This window comes from Lagopus leucura, unplaced genomic scaffold, assembly GCF_019238085.1.
Source record: "Lagopus leucura isolate 7727_CA_CO unplaced genomic scaffold, USGS_WTPT01 Super-Scaffold_100002, whole genome shotgun sequence".
Taxonomy (NCBI): Eukaryota; Metazoa; Chordata; class Aves; order Galliformes; family Phasianidae; genus Lagopus; species Lagopus leucura.
Window position 1 is genome coordinate 88,562,591 of NW_024962263.1, and position 19,791 is coordinate 88,582,381.

Sequence of the window (19,791 nt, forward strand, 5' to 3'; positions counted from 1 at the left end):
TAATAAACAGCATACACTATAATAGTAAACACAGCAAACTCTGGTTAATTATCCCCAGTTGAGGTTAACAGAGAGTGACTGCTAAACTGAGATTATAAACAATGTCTTGTCATTGTGGAGAGAAGTTGGGAAACAAATAATGCAGTCCTGTGACTCTTAATAGCCCCAAGACATCATGGCACATTGAAAACACATCACCATCAGAAATTTAAGGACTAAACAACTTGCATATGCTATGATTTAGTTTTCCCAGGTATGCATGTACAGTTAATGAAAAAATATTTTTCCCCAGCAGGATCTCTAATTTACTTGTTCAGTAAATGGGTAATTATTGAACTATGCACATACTGTATTTACATATATTTTACTTATAGATATTCTTAGTACATCCATTAAAGCCATTCTCACACGAGACCAGAAAAAACTTTAAACCTTTCACTTAACACCAAGGTCCTAATATTTCTACGGAAGTTTCAAGACAATAGAACCATTTAAAGAGTATCTTCCATTCCAAACATCAGTGTGCTTATGGGTTCATTTTAAGGTAAGGAAGTGGAGACAGAAACCATAGCTGGTAGCCTGGCTGATCTCAGGAATGTTCAAATTCCCCAAATAGTAAAAAATAATAATAATAAAAGCATGATGTAGTTTATTGAATCAGGGTTAATACACATGATAAACCATTTCCAAATCTGCAACAGGATCATTTCTCCCAAGGGCAAGATCCTGTAAAATGATTCATTTATTTTAGGACATAATTCTTCAGGGAACTTTGCTTTTTCATAACATATCCCATGCCTCCAACTAGTCTTCAGTTGATTTCACTCATCTTTTTCAAGCCCTTTCTCCCCTCAGCTACTGGAGATCTTTCTTTTGCACTGTCCACATTAATGTTACTGCTTATTTTCCTTGACTTTTCTGGGCTCTGCACAGGAAGCCTTACAGGCCTTTGACCTCCTCTCAGTTCCCATAGCCCAGTGCAACTCTCTCCCACAGCTGCAGGACTGTATGATAATTCTGTCAAGCTTCTTCTACTGTCAAGGAACACATACTGAAGTAATGGCATGCCTAGGAACAGTAACACAGCACAGGTACTGACAGCTGAGGTATCCTCGTGGTACAAACTAAATCTTGAGAGTGCTTCTCCCCCTTTCAGTTTCCAAGAAGTATTAAGGAAAATTGAGAAAACACTACTAAATTGTTTTTTTTTTCATAGATTTAAATGTTTTTTTTGCCAAATTCTCATAAAGATGGAAAAAAAAAGGCATGTCTCCTTTATCCATTTCTTTTCTGTTAAATTGTAAAGCTCTGTCCACATATATGCTGCACAAGAATATAACAAAACCTCCTAAAATATGTTTGTCCTACGGAATATATTTCCCAAAACTCTATTTTAGAAAACACTGATTACCTCTAACTATTAATTAAAGTATGTATCCGTATCTCTAAATATAAGAGAGATGGAAAACCTGACCCACAAAATTTCAGGCCAAATTTTAGACAAGTTTAAAGCAACTAGAGAGAATAATTTTCTGGTAGAAGATGTACGACAAAAAAATATAAGCAGTCTTATCTGATTTTATTTTAATTATATTAGTTTATCCTTAACCCCAAATGATGTGCTGTTGCATTGCTCTGGTATTACAGCTCTGTCCCAATCTGTTTTAAGACCATTTCCCATAACACAAGGAACTTGTTGATTAAATTTGAGCTAATCTATTTTCCTTGTAAACATTTGCCCAAGATGAAAAGAATATAGTGTGGGACCAAAAAAAGCCACCATCAAAAATAGGAGCAGCCCAAATCCTGAAGTAAGAAGTAATGGCTCTCTACAAGTTATTCTGCTAAGCTCTCAGGGCTTTTTAGTAACACATTATTAGTAAAGATATATTTTAGGCTTGACAAAAGCTCTTTAAGCACACATATGAAATAGTGAGGAGCGAAAAGCAGAAAAGGAATGAGCAAGGCTATTTAGGGACACAGCTGAGGAGTGCTTTACATTGACAGGAGAAGTGGATATGACTGAGCCTGGAAGAAATCCTTCCATCACCATTTCATAAAAGAAGCTGTAGGTCATGTTCTACAGCCTAGAAGGTATTTCTTTCTTGGGGGTGAAATGTTAAGAGACATTCTAATTATGTCACAACAGACAGTTAAATCATTAACAACTATTAAAACCCAGTACTGCCCTAGGCCCAGAAAAAGAAGATTCGTTTTGGAAATTCCTAAGTAAATGCAGTTACAAAGAGAAAAAAAAAAAAGTGTCTTTGCGAGAGAATCAAATGCTGGCAAGAACAAAGCATAAATAAGAGGAGAGTGGTCCAAAACTGCTTATCCTGTATGATTCAGATATGGAAAAGCATCGCTGTGGTTCTCTGCTATCTATGGATTGCTTCCACCATACACTGCAATTCAGGGAGGCAGAGAATTCCCAGCTGGCCTTCTTAAAGAAAACAAATATAAGAAGGACATAAAGCTATTATAGAGTGTCCAAAGCAGGGATATAATGATCACAGAATCACAGAATTGTAGGGCTGAAAGGAACCTCTAGCAGTCACCTAGTCCAACCGCCCTGCCAAAGCAGGTTCCCTAGATTAGGTTGCACAAGTAGGTGTCTTGGCAGGTCTTAAATGTCTCCAGAGGAGACTCCACAACCTCTCCGGACAGCCTGTTCCAGTGCTCTGCCACCCTTACTGTGAAGAAGTTCTTAAACACCTTTGTACTACGCTTCAGTTTGTGGCCATTTCCTCTTGTCCTGTCATCACGCACTGCTGAAAAGAGTCTGGCCTTGTCCCTTTGCCTCCTGCACCTTAGATATTTATAGACATGATGGGGAATGGTGTGGAGAGCAAGGTATATGGAAAGGGGCTTGCTAGGTTCAGCACAGAGCAGAGCAGACTGAGAGGAGGCTGTTCCTACAGCTCCATGGTTGTGGCATTTTCTAGGTCATCTTCAGGACAAAAGCCCTGGGCAGGTTGCTATCATTAGCCAAACTAATCTTGCAAATATCACACCTCCCTATTATGTCCCCCTCTGTTCACTGGCTTTAGATGAGGACAGGGATGAGGACAGCAGAGAAAGAGCAATGCTCAAGATTGCTCAGCATTGCTCTATAACTCTGCAACTCCCTCTATAATGAGGGGAAGTTGTAGCGAGGTGGGTGTTGGCCTCTTCTCTTGTATAACTAGTGATAGGATGAGAAGGAATGGCCTCGAGTTGTGCCAGAGGAGATTCAGAATGGACATTAGGAAATACTACTCTGAAAGAGTGGTCAGGCACTGGAATGTGCTGCCCAAGGAGGTGGTGGAGTCACCGATCTTGGAGATGTTCAAGGGACATTTAAATGTTGTGTTGAGGCACATGGTTTAGTGAGAACTAGTGGTGATACACACAGGTTGGACTGGATGATCTTGATCTTTTCCAACCTTGGTGATTCTGTGATTATATAATCTAACACCCAACATGTCTACCTCCCTCCAGCAATGTAAAATAGTGAAAGTAATGACACACCCCAGGCTTTTCAGCTAGGTTGCATGGGCAAGAATCTGATTTGTGGGAAAGTTCTATCTTTCAGTCTTCATTTCTAAGGTCATTATAGTAAGTGAGCAAAAAGCCATCCTGTACTCAGTGTAAAAGGACTCAGTAGGGCTATCCTGAGGAATGCTTTTTAAATAGTGCACAAATAATGAAGCATCTTCTAACAGAACAAGGATGACAAGAACTTGTGGAAGTACAATTCCACGAATCATGCAATGAAATATGTCTGTTACAGAGATCTATCTCCTGCAAGCTCATCTTGGCAGGAGGGATTAAAAAACAACCAACCAAACAGACAAAACAACAACAACAAAAACCCCTCAAAAATAAAACAAAAAAGATCCACATAATAACAGTCTTCAATTGTTGGGTTAGGTCTTTTTAATGGTCTCTATCAGGCAATGAAAATTCACCTTGATTAATTTTCAAGTACTGTTTCTTTTCAGATAAACGAATCTGTTTGACATAAAATGGTACACTTCTCATGCAAATCTCTGCATAGAGAGTTTTGTGACATTAAAGAGGTTCATACAATTTCTTTCACCCTGCCCTCAGAGGTCATTTGGTATTGCACTAAAGCATTTGTCTGTGCCCTTAATATACATTTTGAAAGCCAATTTGTGGTCTGTTGATTGGGAGCCCAGGTCCTTAATAACATTTGGGCACATTTATACAGAGATGATATTATAAATCTGAAACTACTGTCACTCCAATATCACCAGCAGGAACTCTGCTGAATGCTGTGGACCTCTCATGGGAGAGTAAAAGGAAATACTGGAGTAATGCAGCAGAAAATGAGATCAGAGATGTATGTTTACCTCAAAGTATAATGCAAACAGAGAGAGGGAAAAATTCCTCATACACTCTCAATATTGTCTTCATCATTATTATTTTTGTTTTTATATTCTATTTACGTTGACAAAATCCCTCAGCTAAGTAATACACAATCATCTCTGATAAGACAGTAAACACAATGTGTTATTGCAACAGAAGTGAGGAGTATGACCTTTAATGTGTGTAAAAATTAAAATGCACTGACCAGATTTGATGACCTTTATGGTAAAGCTTCCTTATAGAGTAACAATGAATTTGCTATTAAATATCACTGCTTCCGCAGACAGGCAAGAAAAGGCCAGTACTATTATTAAGCACTTTTGGTGTATTTAAATGACTACAAAGTAGTCAAGTTGCATATGAACAAAACCTAAAAGATTTGATAGCAACAGAAAAAGGGGAGCTGATGCCAGCAAGAGAATATCACTTTGCTTTGTCACATTGGTCTTGTACCCTGACTGCCACATCGTTTGGATCAATTTCAAACTTCTCCTTGTGACTCGGTGTCTACATATTTGAAATTTGGCACTAATTCTGCATAGCCTTGCCATTCCAACTTTCTTTGTGATTCACTTCTTACTCATTTACCTTTATTTCACCTGCCATCTATAGGCATGATTCTTCCACATCTCCTATGGCAAGATTGTGTTTTCTGCCACTTTGCTATTTAGCCAGTGATAATCATTCAGGATGACATTTTCCATGCCTGAAATCAATCTCAAACTGATATACACATTTCATTTAAATGCAGCCAATTCAAAGATGGAAACTACAGAAAAATGTCAAAGTATCCCATGCTGACAAAGATAAAACAAACATCTTCTTTAGTGTCTCCATGCTTCACAGCAGGATGGAGAGTAGAAGGAAGAACATGGAAAATAAAGTTTGTCCAGTCAGTGAGGGCGCGCTTTTTGTTGTTCTGAAGAAATTTGGCTCTGCTTGGGAAAGGTAAGTCTTCTCAGAGATCCTAGCTCATGTGCATTCATAACTAGTTCAAAATCGGAGGCAATTTTCACCATCTGCCACGCTTCCCTGTAAGGATAAGAGCAGCATTTTCTGTGCTGATCTGCCTAAAAGCAGAAAGGGGCTGGTGGTGAGACTGATGATTAAGTGCTGCATTTTCTAACTTCTAAATACTTGAATTATCAATCTTCAAATTCCCTTAATATACTTATGTTTTTTGGCTTTTTTTTAATGGTTGAAACATCATTTATAATAACACATGATAATGGTTTATGTTTCCAGCATGTCTTTCAAGGCAGCAGGCCTCCAATGTGATTTACAAATTCACTGTAGAGAGGATTAATATTTTTTTTCTCCAGTACTGGAATGAAGCCATCTACCTTTGGCATTTGTTTTAATTCTATGTAGCAAATCTACCCAGCAGTTGAAAGCAGGTAATGACTGTCATGTGCAGACGAAACACCAGATAGCCCTAATTTATCCCCAAAACAAAATCTTCCCTTTAAGTTTTGCAAAAAATTCCTTGAGATTCATAGCAGCTCCACACAGGCAGACATAGAGAACTGAACTTCCCCAACAATTCAGACCTAGAAACGTGTGAAAGGACTGGTTGGCAGGGTTGGGAATGGCAATGTTTGGGTCACAGTGCTGCTGCAGCTCTGTTGCTCAACCTGTTTCCACTCTAGTCTGTAAGTCATCAGTGTGTCTGTGAGTGGGTTATATCAGCCAGCGCTCAACTGTGGAACCAACTGAGGAAAGATTCAGTTTATTCTCCAATGTAACAATGCAAGGTCCCCCAGGTTAGTTCCACATGTCAATAACATCCGGATCAAACTTCGCACTGACTTGTAAGCACCAGAGCCAAACAAAGTTTATAATCTGCTCCACATTCATTGATGTTAATGGAAGAATTTCAGCACATTCTTATGAGGTTCTGTTTCAAGAACATTATTAATTTCTTGTATATTGCTATTGAAAACATTTTATTTGAGAAGTCTAATAAAAATAAAATGCAGAGTTATGGGTTGAGCAACAATCAGAAGTGATCTTCAGACTAGCCTCAAACAAATTCAAGCATCAGACAAAATAAACAAAGGCACTTTTGGGGGCAAGGGAAAAATAGCAGAACACATAATTCTTGTGAGTGTTTTTTCATGTTGGGACTGAAATAAATGATTTTCTGATTTCAAAGCACAATGTTCCTGGGCTTAGACTTGACTTCAAGTCTCAGATGTAATTAAGACAAATTACCCTCAGTGTAAGTGTTTAGGCTTTACAGAAGAACCTGGTCTGGTTCTGTACGTACAAACAGCAGTCACTACATTAGTGTGAGTGATCTACGAAAAAGCTCCCCCCAGTGCTAAGAAACATAAGTAAAACCAATTTGTGGAGCTTCCAGGAAGCACAGCGCCATTTGCTCCTCAGAAAGTCAGTGCTAGGAGCTGATGAATCTCCCAAGTGGAAATGTCACAGAACTATATTAGGCAGTATGCTATATTTGTATTTTCACTGGGCAAATTGAAATGATGGAAAAATAAACAAAACAAAAAGCAGAGAAGACTTGTTACTTGCTAATTTCTATCTGTTTTCTCCTTACAGTATTGGTTTATCTAAGACAGGACATTGCATCTTACAGACTTATCTCACCACTATCTCTGGACCATCGCTAGGATCACTCCTATCCTACTGCTATCATTCTTACCACTATTAGCACGACAGGAAGTGTAGACAAACTATCACTCATTAATTTAGAGTTCTGCAGAACATAGCTGACATCTGCTGCATTGAACTTTAAATATATATCTAAACGTGGTAACTAGATCGATTTTAGTACTAAAGTTGGAAAAAAATATGTTTCAATAACAAGATCAAGAGAATTATCCTTAAAAAAAACTTGAGGAGAATCACCAGGTTTGGCAACCAAGACTATTAAAGCATAAGACTGATATTTCTCACCTATGCCTACCTGTGCAACCTGCTGTAGGGGGCCTGCTTTGCAGGGGGGTTGGACTCGATGAGCTCCGGAGATCCCTTCCAGCCCCTGCAATTCTGTGATTCTCTTTGCAGGAATGCTATTTTTCGCCAGTTCACAAGCATTAACCATGTCACTGATGCTCCTCTGCAGTATTGAGGCTAGGTGAGAGCAAAGTGCCAAGTGGTGGGGAGTAAATTAAATTGAGAACAGGCATGAAAATCTTGGAGAAAGTGATAAACAGTGTGCTACAAATTCAGGGAATGCACACCTCCACATTTTGCCTAATGTGGCATACATATATGTATATATGTACATACAAGCAGACTAAAAGCTATTTCACAACTTCTTAACCCCGTAAGTACCAATATATGGGTCTTCACTTTATTTATTCACTTTATTTTATTCACTTTATTTATTCAAAATAGATCCTTGCAAGACAAGTGGAAAGTCTTAAAAACTTGCCAAAAGAACATCACTAAAGGATGGAAGGTATTTCTACTTCCCACTAATTTCTGACATAAGAGGAGAGCATTACATCTAGTGTAACACCAGTGCAGCTAAGAATAATAGCTTTTCCATATTAATGTATTGGGTAGGACAGAACTAAATGTGAAGCTGAATGATCAAGGAATGGCTTGAGGGGAAGGGAAGGGACCTCAAGATCATCTCGTTCTAACCCTCCTGCCATGGACAGGACTGCCACCCACCAGATCAGACTGCCCAGGCTCCTATCCAACCCAGCCTTGAACACCTCCAAGGATGGGGCATCCACAATGTCTCTGTGTAAAATGTGCCAGCACCTCACCACCCTCTGAGTAAAGAATTTCTTCGAAACATCTGAACTAAATATCCCCTCTTTTAATTGATATTCCTTAGAATTGCTTAGGTAGTCAAAATTCAAGATTTAAACTGTTGTTTAAACCTAAACAATCTCTTCAGGGTCTAAATCACATTTTTTTACCTCTTGTTTTTTTTTTTTTTTTTTGGTCATTTTCACATAAGCCTATGAACTTTCATTTTGTTTCCGCATTAAATGCACAAATGCAACAAAACAGCTTGAGCTGATGCCAAACTTCTGTCTCTAAATGTAATCAGAAAGTCCAGGAAAATGTGTGGGAATGATTCTCCTGCGGTTTTCTAATCTTCATCCTAATAGATGGAGATGCAGGCGAAGTCAGAGTTCAGGACTCGTAAGACAGGATTCAAATAACAAGACAAAAAAAAAATACAAATCTTAAAATAGACAATGCAGAAAACTGTGCTATCTCTGCCTCTTCTCTTTAAATTGTTAGGTGATCTTTCTTAACACATTTAATGTCCTAGCTCCTTTTGTAAATTTAAAGGTATTATTTCATTAAATACATAGAGCACATTCAGCGACACCTGCAATAATGGCTCTTATTCTTTGCTAACATTAATCCACAATCACTGATTTTTCATATCCAGCCTGTTTCCAGATGGAGTTTTTTTTCCGTTTTTATTTCAGATAAACAAGTTCAGCCACGTCTACGATTAGAAGCCTTATCATTTTCCTGGATGTACTTCTTTTTAATTACAGTCACATAATAAAGCTATGAGTACGGCACTGGAGATCATATGGTACAGGAAAAAAACAGTCTCCTTCATTCACCTCCAAAATAACTGTTTAGAGATCACCCTTAAACTGATGTTCTACTACTACTGTTTCAACTCCATGGAAGGGTAGACAATGGCAGGACAAGGGGAAATGGTTTTAAGTTGAGGGAGGGAAGATTTAGGTTCGATATCAGGGAGAAGTTCTTTACTATGAGAGTGGTGAGGTCCTGGAACAGGCTGCCCGGAGAGGCTGTGGATGCCCCATACCTGGTGTTCAAGACCAGGTTGGATGGGGCCCTGGGCAGCCTGGTCTAGTATTAAATGTGGACGTTGGTGGCCCTGCATGTGGTGGGGGTGTTGGAGCTTGATGATTCTTGAGGTCCCTTCCAACCCAAGCTATTCTATGATTCTATGACTCTAAACTGAATTCTACTCAGAACTAAGCTAGCAAACTAAGCTGAGCAGTGTCTGATTTGAAGGCTGAAAATGATTACAGGACCATAGTTTCTATTGTTTCTGCCAAGAAATTAGTACTGAGGAGCATGTTGCAAAATTTACTGCCACTAAAATTGTGTGTTTCCTGCATTTACGTCAATATCCTAGTATATTCACAATTTGCAAGGGATCCTGAATAAAAGAGATCAGTATGTTACAAATATCTGATTAATAGCATTGCTTCATAAATCACCTTGGAGACAGGCCCTGCTGACTGAACCCCACGTCTAGCATGACTCAATCAGTGCTGCCAACACAGAGGTCTGGTTGTGCAAAGTATGTGCTAACAGTTTAGCTGTGATGGACAACACAGTGGAGCTCTGTGAACAGCACAAAGTGAGGTCCCAATGGTCCTTCCTACAGACCACATCCACTGCTAGCAGCAACAAGAGGACAATCTGCAAAATTAAGAATTAAATGAAAATAGGAGTTTTTACGGGCAAATGAGAAAATAACTTTTGTCTCTCAGTTGTATCTCAATGCAAAATTGGAAGAGTGCAGAAAGCAACAAAACTTATTAAATACATATATCTTTGTATAGTCGCATACAATTTCTGTCATAGTGTGGATAAGGAGCTGATTTGCAAGATTTGCAGTAGAAAGCACATTTATTCAAGCCATTTATGCTGTGTAAAGAAAAAATACCTGCAACACTTCATCTGTTGAGCAAGATAACAGAGAGATGTGATTCCCTAGCATGGCAGAAACAGGGAGAGAACACGTCACACAAACATAACTTATTTTTAGCCATGACAAAGAAACTTCATTAATGTATCATGTTGTAAGCAGAAGGGTCATCAACTTTTTACATGAGCAGATAGGGGGACAAAGGGGAATGGTTTTAAACTAAAACGGGGGCAATTTTGATTAGATGTCAGGGAAAAATATCTTCACCATGAGAGAGAACAGGTTGTCCAGAGAAGCTGTGGATGCCCTGTCCTTGGAAATGGATGAATGGTTCAAGGCCAGGATGGATGCAGCCCTGGGCAACCTGATCTAGTGCCTGATTTACTGGTTGGCAGCCCTGCCTGTGGAGGGGGGGTTGGAACTAGATGATCTTCAAAATCCCTTCCAAACCAAGCCATTCTATGCCTATATGATTCTCTGATCTTAAGACAAAAATTAATAAACTACTGTACCGTGTTAAGTTCGAAACTTTTTTTCAGTTCAGTTTATTGTGACATACTATTATCAAATATTATTCCAGGCAGATGTACTAGGCTGCTGAGGAGATGAGGATATTAATCAGTTTTCAGGGAAAGGCTTATCTGTAAATCCTCAGAAACCATAATCCCAAAAACTGAACTGAATGAGTAGTCTGAAGCTCTGAAAAAGTTTCCAAAGTAGTTCTGAGAACTTTCACCTCAGCTGAAACCTCCATGAGAGATTATGTGCTGGTGGCATTTGGAGAACAATTCAAAGGCAGAAATCTCCAGAGAAGTCCCCACTTATGGAATTTTTTGAGGTTGGCACTTATGAAACCAGATATTTTTGAACACGCTGGATATATGAAGGGAATCTCTGAAATTGTTAAGCACCCCAGCTTTTTTCTTTTTTCCACACTGTTGATCAAAGCTTTTAACTCTCTGCTCCTTTCCTCTCTTGTATCTATGACAGGAGCTTAAATAGTTGAGTTCCCCATGGAAATAAAAAATATATATTTATATAGCTATGTGGTATGGCTGCGTGTGTATTTCCCCTTTCTGCATGTCAAAGCCTGAATGCTTAACATATTAATTCATTGAGTACAACTTTCTAATGCTAGCTCCTTTAAGTCATTAGAGCTCCTTTTTTTCACTCTAATCCTCTTATTGGGTGATCAGTCTGAGTCTGCCTGTATTTTTTAAGAGTATTTTTAAGTTTCTGGCACAGATGAAGGAAAGTTTTCTCTTGATCTACTTCACAGACTCCAACATATTAGTGGTTCAGTGTAATCCTTAGGCCTACAATTGTTTTGTGGCAATTCTCTGTTTCTTGTTTTGCTCTTTATGAGTGGAAGGACGATGTTTCTCTTCAATGTGTTATAGTTGTTGAAAGCCGACCAACAGAAAACTAAATGAATTTAAATGGATATGGCAGACTGTAACAGCCACTGTAATGTGCTGCAACTGGAAGAACCACCAGCAGACCCTTTTCTTTAGTGAGTCATTCCTAAAATTGCTCATAGCGCGTTTCTTCTTCTTGCTCTAATTATCTGCCATTAAAGTCTGCCTTTGCACAAGCATTGTGAGAGTACAAACTAATCTCAAGACACCAGGCAGATACTACACCATGAACAACAAAACTTCCAGTCACTTCTGACTCAACTTTCTATTTCTGAAGATAAATAAATTCCTCTCTCATTATCAGACCTCCTGTTGTTTGCCACACGCACTTTAAAAGGCAGAAAAATCATTTATAATAACAACATCATGTTTCAGAATTTGAACGCATCAAAGATTAGTCCCCACCACCCTCCTTACTTCTCAGCTGCAGGGCACAGGAAAACTCACTAAGGCAATGGGCAATAACATATTCTTAACATAAGTTTAACTGCTCTGCTATTCCCTCCGTGATCTTTCAAACCTCGTTTAAAGACAGAACTTCATTTATCCATTTTAGCAAAAAGTTGTAGACAGCAATCTGCTTCCTCTTTCTGTTTCCTTCAGTAGAAGAAGCAACAAAAAACAAACAATCAAACCAACCCAAGGAAAAAAAAAAAAAAAACAAAAAAAAACAAGAAAAGAAGTCAGCATAAAAGCAGTCCCACATCAACTATTCTCTACAGTAAATTAACTAAACAATTATATTAGCCAAGCCTTCACTTCTGATGTGGCACAGCTGACATTAATTGAGCCACAATCAAGATAGTAATTCAGGTTAATTGGATTTCCACTGTCAGCAGCTATCAGCTTGTTTCAATATGCTGCTGTCATTTAAGAATAATTAATCATGGATGACTTTATTGGATGGCATGTGCTGACAGCTGATGGTGTGGTGATGCTTGAAAAAGTTGGTGATTGCTGTAGGCCTACTGAACAGCAAGGCTGGTTTCCTTCCCAGGGATTATTCTACCCCCACTGCATCTTGAGACCCAAAATTTGCTACCGTGAAGTGTTGACAGTGATATTCACCGACTCTTGCATGTGTGCAGAGAGAAAAAGAGTGGGTTGCAGAATGAAGCAGCCATTCCTATTGAAATAATGCTACAAAAGGTCGGAGGGAGATGCATGTTCAGCTGCAGCCTTCAGGCACACAATTATTGTTTGGCTATTGCTACAGTGGCAAAAGATTTGATAACACAACAGTTCATATATTGCAAAAACTGAAATGCCAAGCTTGATCCAGTGTTATTTGCTTTTCTTCATTCATAATAGGCCATTTGGTTAACATCTGATAATATAATTTATTCAATCTGTTGCCAGAATATCAGCAAAAATGTCAAGGAACTTATGAAGGCAAGTTTTATGTATTAATAACTTGAAAAAAAAAAAAAAAGTTAAAACTGTTGTGGGAAAGTGGAGAAAAAAAAAATTAAAGTGTAAGATGAAAATAATTTTGAGTGTTCCATAAGGAGTAACAGGAATACATTATGCTTCTGAAAAAAAATAAAAAGCAATTTAAATTTGAGTAAAGAAAAAGCCTTAACATCAAGATCTATTAGACTGTATAATTATTTCCCTAGGGGGAAAATATACATAGATATTTAAAATTAAAGTACAATTTTAGGATATTCTTTACAGAGTTCTAAAAATTTATATCAGAAATGGCAACACTAATTTGATAGCAAGACGGAGAAAATTTTTTTTAAGGAATATGATGATTGCTTAACTGCCAGCTCTAGAAGGACGGAGTGAACAGAAGCAAATTTCCAAGTGAAAATTGAACTCCATGGGTGATGATTTTGTTCCCTGTTTTTCAGCAAAATGCTGAACAGAAGACTGGAATATTCGCTACTCAGAGGAACACAAATTCACAATTTGAAGACATATATTTTTTTTCTGTAAGAGAGAAACCTGAATAGACAGAAGCATCCTTTATCTCAAGTGGATGTGAAGAAGTGCATTGTAGATACAAGCGAGCAACACATGTTAAGCTCTTGATCTTCAACTTTTTATCTTCTTATAGCCAAGACCTGGTTACCTCCTTAGTCTTATTTACTTGTGAAGTTCTCACTTTTCAAACACCCTTCTTGGTTTAGATACAGAACAGCACGGTCTATTAGAAAGTAGGGAAATCCTTGCTGGAATCCAACCTCATCTGAGCGATAGACAAAAAGAAGTAAACAAACAGTTTTATTATGTTCAGTGTCTTTGATTCAAATTGAGTCCAGACAGGTAGCAGAGGGTTGTTATTTAAAAAGTAACTGAGAATGTCAGTAAATTGATTTTGTTGTTTTTTATTTGATCCACGATCCTGCTACATTTTGTAATGTTGCTTTATTAATTTCAGGGCATAGATGACTTCTACAACCAGGGAGTCCTGTAATAAATAGGCAAAACACTGCTCTACAGATGTACATTAAAAACATCCTGTGCTTTTCTGATCTTCTCTGTGATTATTTCTGACAGATAAAAATTGAATCTGAATCTGCATGTTTTTTAAATCTTTTTTTTCCCCTTCAAACCAGATCCTCTTAAAGTAGGATTGATGTGCCCTGTCATTAGCTCTTGTAAATTAGTAATTTACAAGAAAGTGGGTTTTTTGTTTGTCAGCTTCTTTCCTTGCTCCCAAGAGTTCCAAAATTCCACATATTTAAATCATATTTGAGAGAGGAACAGAAGCCCCTAACATAGTCATGTTCCTATTGATGCCTTGAAGAGAAGATATCCACTCATTTGGTTTGGCAGCAGTAAACTGGTAAAACTGCAAACTTGTTCACAAATAGTGGGGCTTCTAGAAACAATGTGTTTTTCCAGTATAAGCAAAGGGAAGCCAGGTTAGGAAAAGAGAAATTAAGGGTGGCACAGCTGATATCAAGCAAGATGCTATTCATTCTCCTGCTCACAGAATAACTTCAGTCCAAGGATCTCAGAGAATGCTTCTGTGCTACAGGGAAACGCAATAACCTATTACCCATGAAAACTGCTGCCCCGCCAGAAGGCTCAGTAGGTTGCAGGTTTATGGAAGAGCCTGTAGTAGGCTGAGACATGAAAGAATAATTTATTTTTCACTCTCCTGTTAAGGTAAGATATATATATCTGGCCAAAGTATTTCCAGCATCACAGTGCATGACAGTTTCAGAGACTTTATGGCTCTTATAATACCTCTTTGAGACACTGCAAAACTGTTGTCTTAGTTCTGGTGTGGATTTTTTTTTGTTTGTTTGTTTGTTTTTGGTACTGATGAAGATTTAGTACTGTGAAGATTTCCAGTGCCATTCAGCTAATACTGAAATTTTTGGAAGATTTTGCCTCATACAATACTATAAAACAATTTCTGCATGAAAATCTTTTATGCGTGGGCACTGTAATACAAAGTTTCATAACACAAAGGTCCCCTTCTGGATCCATTCAAGGATAAATTCTGTAACCAGGAAATATGTCACAAAGCAGAAAAATTAAGTCACATCTTTTGCTTCTTAATCAAGCAGACAAAGAGCTATAAAAGACATTAGATCAAAATTGTGAAATGTTTTCATTGTCACTGGTTCTGTGCCATTGATTTCTGTTTGGAACACCAAAAGAACATATACAAGTGATGCTAAACAATCTAAGTGTCATAAACTTTATCTAAAAGGTTTGGTCAGAAAACAAGGAAAATAGCCAAAACTGAAGTACCCCAGTGCGAGTCAGATGTTTATTAGACAAAGCTGTTACACAATTTTAGCAGTAAGGAGACCAAAGGCTTAACTGACCATGAATACTGGACTACCCTCCCATCTCCAGAAGTAATAAATAATGATAATAAGAAATAAAATGAAAATGGAAGCAAAAATTGGCTTTGCAGGCCACAATTTCTGCACTACAGGCTTTATTTTTCAACTAAGGATTTACTTCTCCAGGGTCCCAATCCAGCATCCTTCAGAAACTCTTAAGTTAGTAAATATATTTAAAAATATGAGGAAAAGACTAAGCCAGTAGGCTAGTTAAATTGCACATATCACATGAACTGTAGGATTCTCTTCCATCAATACCAGAGCAAAGCTTACGGTGGGTGAATGTAAAATATGCTCAATGGGTCATAAAGTTTTGGACCACTCTTGGCTTTCAGCTGTCTTCTAACATTTGGTCTCCCATGCTTCAAGGAGCTTAAAGACTTTGTCAGTGGTGGGGTTGCCACCTTGGTACTTTCATTGGAGCCAAGAAGTAGAAAAAAGGAATATCTAATGAAGTTCGAGCTCTAACTCCAGTGCCATTCTGGGCAATAATCCATACACCTTGTTCCTTGCCAGATTTTGTTTTATTTCCTCTCATTGTTTTCATGCAAAGAGCTTGGAACCGTTTTCATTTTTTTGTTTAAATAAGGCTCAGATATGGTCCATATGGCAAGCAGGTGAATGTTGTTACTTTTTCATCTTGGAAAGAAACGCAGATGGTTTTTCCTAGAACAAAAAACTACAACAACAAAAAACATATATTTTCTCCACCTGTTTAATTGAGCTGAAATTTTATTAACAGTTTGGGGTGTGAGGGGGAGATTTTTCATTATTTGTTTGTTTCACACAGGTAACAGCATGACAGTGGAGTATTTGTTTTTATAATTGTCTGCACTTGTAGCTTAATCCCTCACAGCACATTATCATTAATAACAGATCACAAAGTCCTCAGATACTTGATGTAGAAAATAGCAGAAAAATATCAAGGTGCCTCTCCTTGGATGCTTAGTAGAAATACTACCTGATGCAGCTTATTCTTTAAGAAAATGTGAATGTATCAGATTTATGAATGGCTAGTAACTAGGTGTTACTTTGCCTTGTAAAGACAGAATTAGGCTGTTCTTTCTATGCTTCTGCTGGAACAACAGCTCATAAGAAGGAGAGGTGGGTAGGATATTGCATTTTTTTTTTCTGAGGTGAGCAGGAATAGCTTTGGAGCTCTACTCAAAATCACACCCTGCATGCTTAGCCTGTAAACCCTGCTATAGCTGTAGCCTTTTTAGACACATCAGGCTGATGTGCTCAAGGTGATGACACTGAAGGAATTATTGTCTTTCTGTAATGACTTCTGTTCATCTCATTACCTGGGCTTGGGTGTAGGTCTCTTAATTGTCGTCTTAGAACTGCTGTGAATCAATACATGAACATGTGGATGTGGTAGTGAAAAAGAAGAAAGTGCTTGTTCTTAAAAAAAAAATGGTTTTCCTTTTTTTATAGAGTTCTTTATCTTTTCTTTTACTTTTCCTAGCAAATCAGTATTCAGCCTCACAGTTTTCATGGCAATAAAGAATCACTAAGATTAGAAAAGACTTCTAAGATCACCTAGTTCAACTCTCAACCCATCAGCATCATGCCCACTATACCAAGTCCTCCAGTGTCACATGTACAGCTTTCTTGAAAACCTCCAGGGAGGGGACTCCATCATCCCCATGGGCAGCTTGTGCCAATACCTTACCACTTTCTGAGAAGAAATTTTTCCTAGTTTACAACCTGAACCTCCCCTGGCACAACTTGAGGTCATTCCCTCTGTGTTACTTGGGAGACTGACCTCCCTAGAACCTCCTTCCAGGGAATTACAGAGTGCCATAAGGTCTCCTCTGAACCTTCTGGTCTCCAGACTAAACAATCCCAGTTCCCTCAGCTGTTGTCCATAAGACTTCTGTTCCAATCCCCTCATAGCTTCGTTGCTCTTCTCTGGACACACTTCAGAGAATCAATGTTTTTATAGAGGGGGGCCCTCAGTTTCATTGAAGCTTTGGGTTTTAACTTGTAAAATTGCATAAAGAGGAGAAATTATATTTTGTAGTTCAATACTGTCTCACCAACCATACTCATAATGCAAAGAGTGGATGTGTAAAGGCAGTGTGCTGCAAAATTTAACACTACAGTGCTGAACTGATGAACCTGACATGACGAAGACCACGTATTTAAGATGCTTTCAGCTTACTTGCATACTTCTATTAAATATCTGGCAAGCAAAGAAAACTGGAAATTCTTACATATGAATAAATGTACTTAAATGAAATTATGAAAATCTTTTCAGAAGATCAAAAACAAATCGCTTCTGATGCTAAGAACTGTATTACTTAAAAAGGCCCAAGAAGGTGAAAAGGATGGGGAGAGGGGCAGTAAGAACTCTTTGTCAAAGATGCAGCTACTTATTAAAGAATTATTAACAATTCAGGATTGAAGAATTATTTCTGAGCAGTTATTGCAGAATAATTCCAAATTTTGAATATACAGTGCTGACATATCGTAGAATCACAGAACCACAGAATGGCTTGAGTTGGAAGGGACCCCAAAGATCATAAAGTTTCAACCCCCCTGCCACAAGCAGGGCCACCAACCTCCAGATCTAGCACTAGAACAGGTTGCCCAGCGCCCCATCCAGCCTGTTCTTGAACAATGCTGCTCTTGAGCATCCACAGCCTCTCTGGGCAGCCTGCTCCTGCACCTCACCATTCTCTCTGTCAAGAACTTCCCCTTGACATCTAATCTAAACCTTCCCTCCTTGAAGGAGGTTGTCCTATCACTATATACCCTTGTAAAAAGTTGATTCCCCTCCTGTTTATAATCCTCTTTTAAATACTGGAAGGATTTAAAGGATATAAAGACCAGCAGCAGACACTGTCATGGGAATTTCTTATAACCACCAAAAGAAATCAGAGAAAATGAAGTTAATCCATAAGCAATAAAAAAATTAAAAACAGAAATGGCAACAAAAATTGAAAGCAGTTATGAGGAATTTCAGTTTGTGAAACACAGAAGTTTGTGAGGAGCCACTAATAAGGCATAAAAATTGTAGTAACTGCCTCTTAGATTAGGCTAGTGTATCTGAGATAAAGTGACTTTGTTATGCCTGATTATGATGGATATAGGTGAATTACTTACTTTTTGAAAAGATGTAGTTTCCTAGGAATAAATGTTCATGATTTGATTACATTCAATAATTCAATATGAAAAACAGAATGAATTCTTAATTAGTAACTTCTTATATATATAACTGGTATCTCAAATGGGTGCATCTCCTAAAGATGAGAAAATTTTGCACAAAATTGACAGCAGAAAGTATAAATACGGATATCAGAAAGAAAACTAGGAGAGCTTAAAAGAATAGACTATTAGCTGGTCAGCATGCCTTGATCGTGCAATGAAAAAACAAAGACCTTTGGTGAAAACTAAATCACCCTGATTCACTGACAAAGTATAGCCAGTAATTAAAAATGTGAAGAGTCATGCTGTGAATGGAGGATAAATGCCCACTGCAATCTTCTAGTTTTATATCCAGCAGACTATCACTACACTGATAACAACAGCTCTTCTAAAGTGAGCACCAATGCTGTATCTGTAGTCCTGACTCCCCATGAGGCATACCCAAAACCCACCAGAGGCTGCAGTATCCTCAAACCTTAGTGATGGCAGAAGCTGACAGACAGATAATGTCTCAATTATTTGAGAGATGAAGCTTAGATATGTAAATACAGTATAAATAGAAATGAAGCTGAACGCACTGGTAGAAACAATTCCAGGCAGGCTAAAGAACTGAGTTTAAGGGATTTGCTGGAGGAAAAAAAAAAAAAAAAAAAAGAAATACAGCATTGTCACAGTCCAATTGAAGTGGAAAGAGAACACTGCTATTAAAATTATAAAAATATAAAGCCATTCAATAAATGCTTCTATTGTGTGTTTTGGTAATGAAGGATGTTGTGCTTATATGCCTTCATGGACTGTTTTAGGAAGATAGAAGGATTTCAAACTTTTATGCTCTTTTATCTGCAAGTCCGAACAGAAGTTTCCCAAGGGTTCCAAAAGAGGCAATCAAACACACCTGGCCCACTGGTGTCTTAATAAATGCTAATAAACGCTAAGATACAGAGGAAGCTCCAAAGTGCCAAATGAATATTGATGTTGCACACTTGCACAAAGAAAGGCAAGAGGAGTAAGAGAGATAACCAGAGTATGCTCAATCTATACAGTTACTGCCATGGACAGAAAAAAAAGGTCAAATTTAACTTGGTGGAAAAGTCTTCTGAGGAGCGTGTCATTGAGAAGCAGACATCAGTTACTTTCTAATTAGAAACAAGGCGCAATGCTTTTAAGGTTGATTAACCACTGGAACAAATGGCATCATTTCTGGGCCTGCTTTGCTAGCTATGTCTGGATACCTTGATGGAATAATGCTTTTAAAAATACAGTTATGAGACTCCATGGGCAAGTAATTGGGCAGATACATAAGTAATCAGACAGATCATCTAATTACTTATGAAAATTGATGCTACATCCATGCTACATACAAATTCTGTCATGCTTCACCATTTGAAGTCAACAACAGGAA

At 38.0% G+C, this 19,791-nt stretch overlaps 1 protein-coding gene across 6 annotated transcripts in view; it reads right to left on the reverse strand.

The window, feature by feature from the left end:
• TSNARE1 (t-SNARE domain containing 1) overlaps positions 1-19,791 on the reverse strand; it is a 461,696-nt gene that overhangs the window by 60,640 nt on the left and 381,265 nt on the right. The gene's annotated exons all lie outside the window — the stretch shown is intronic.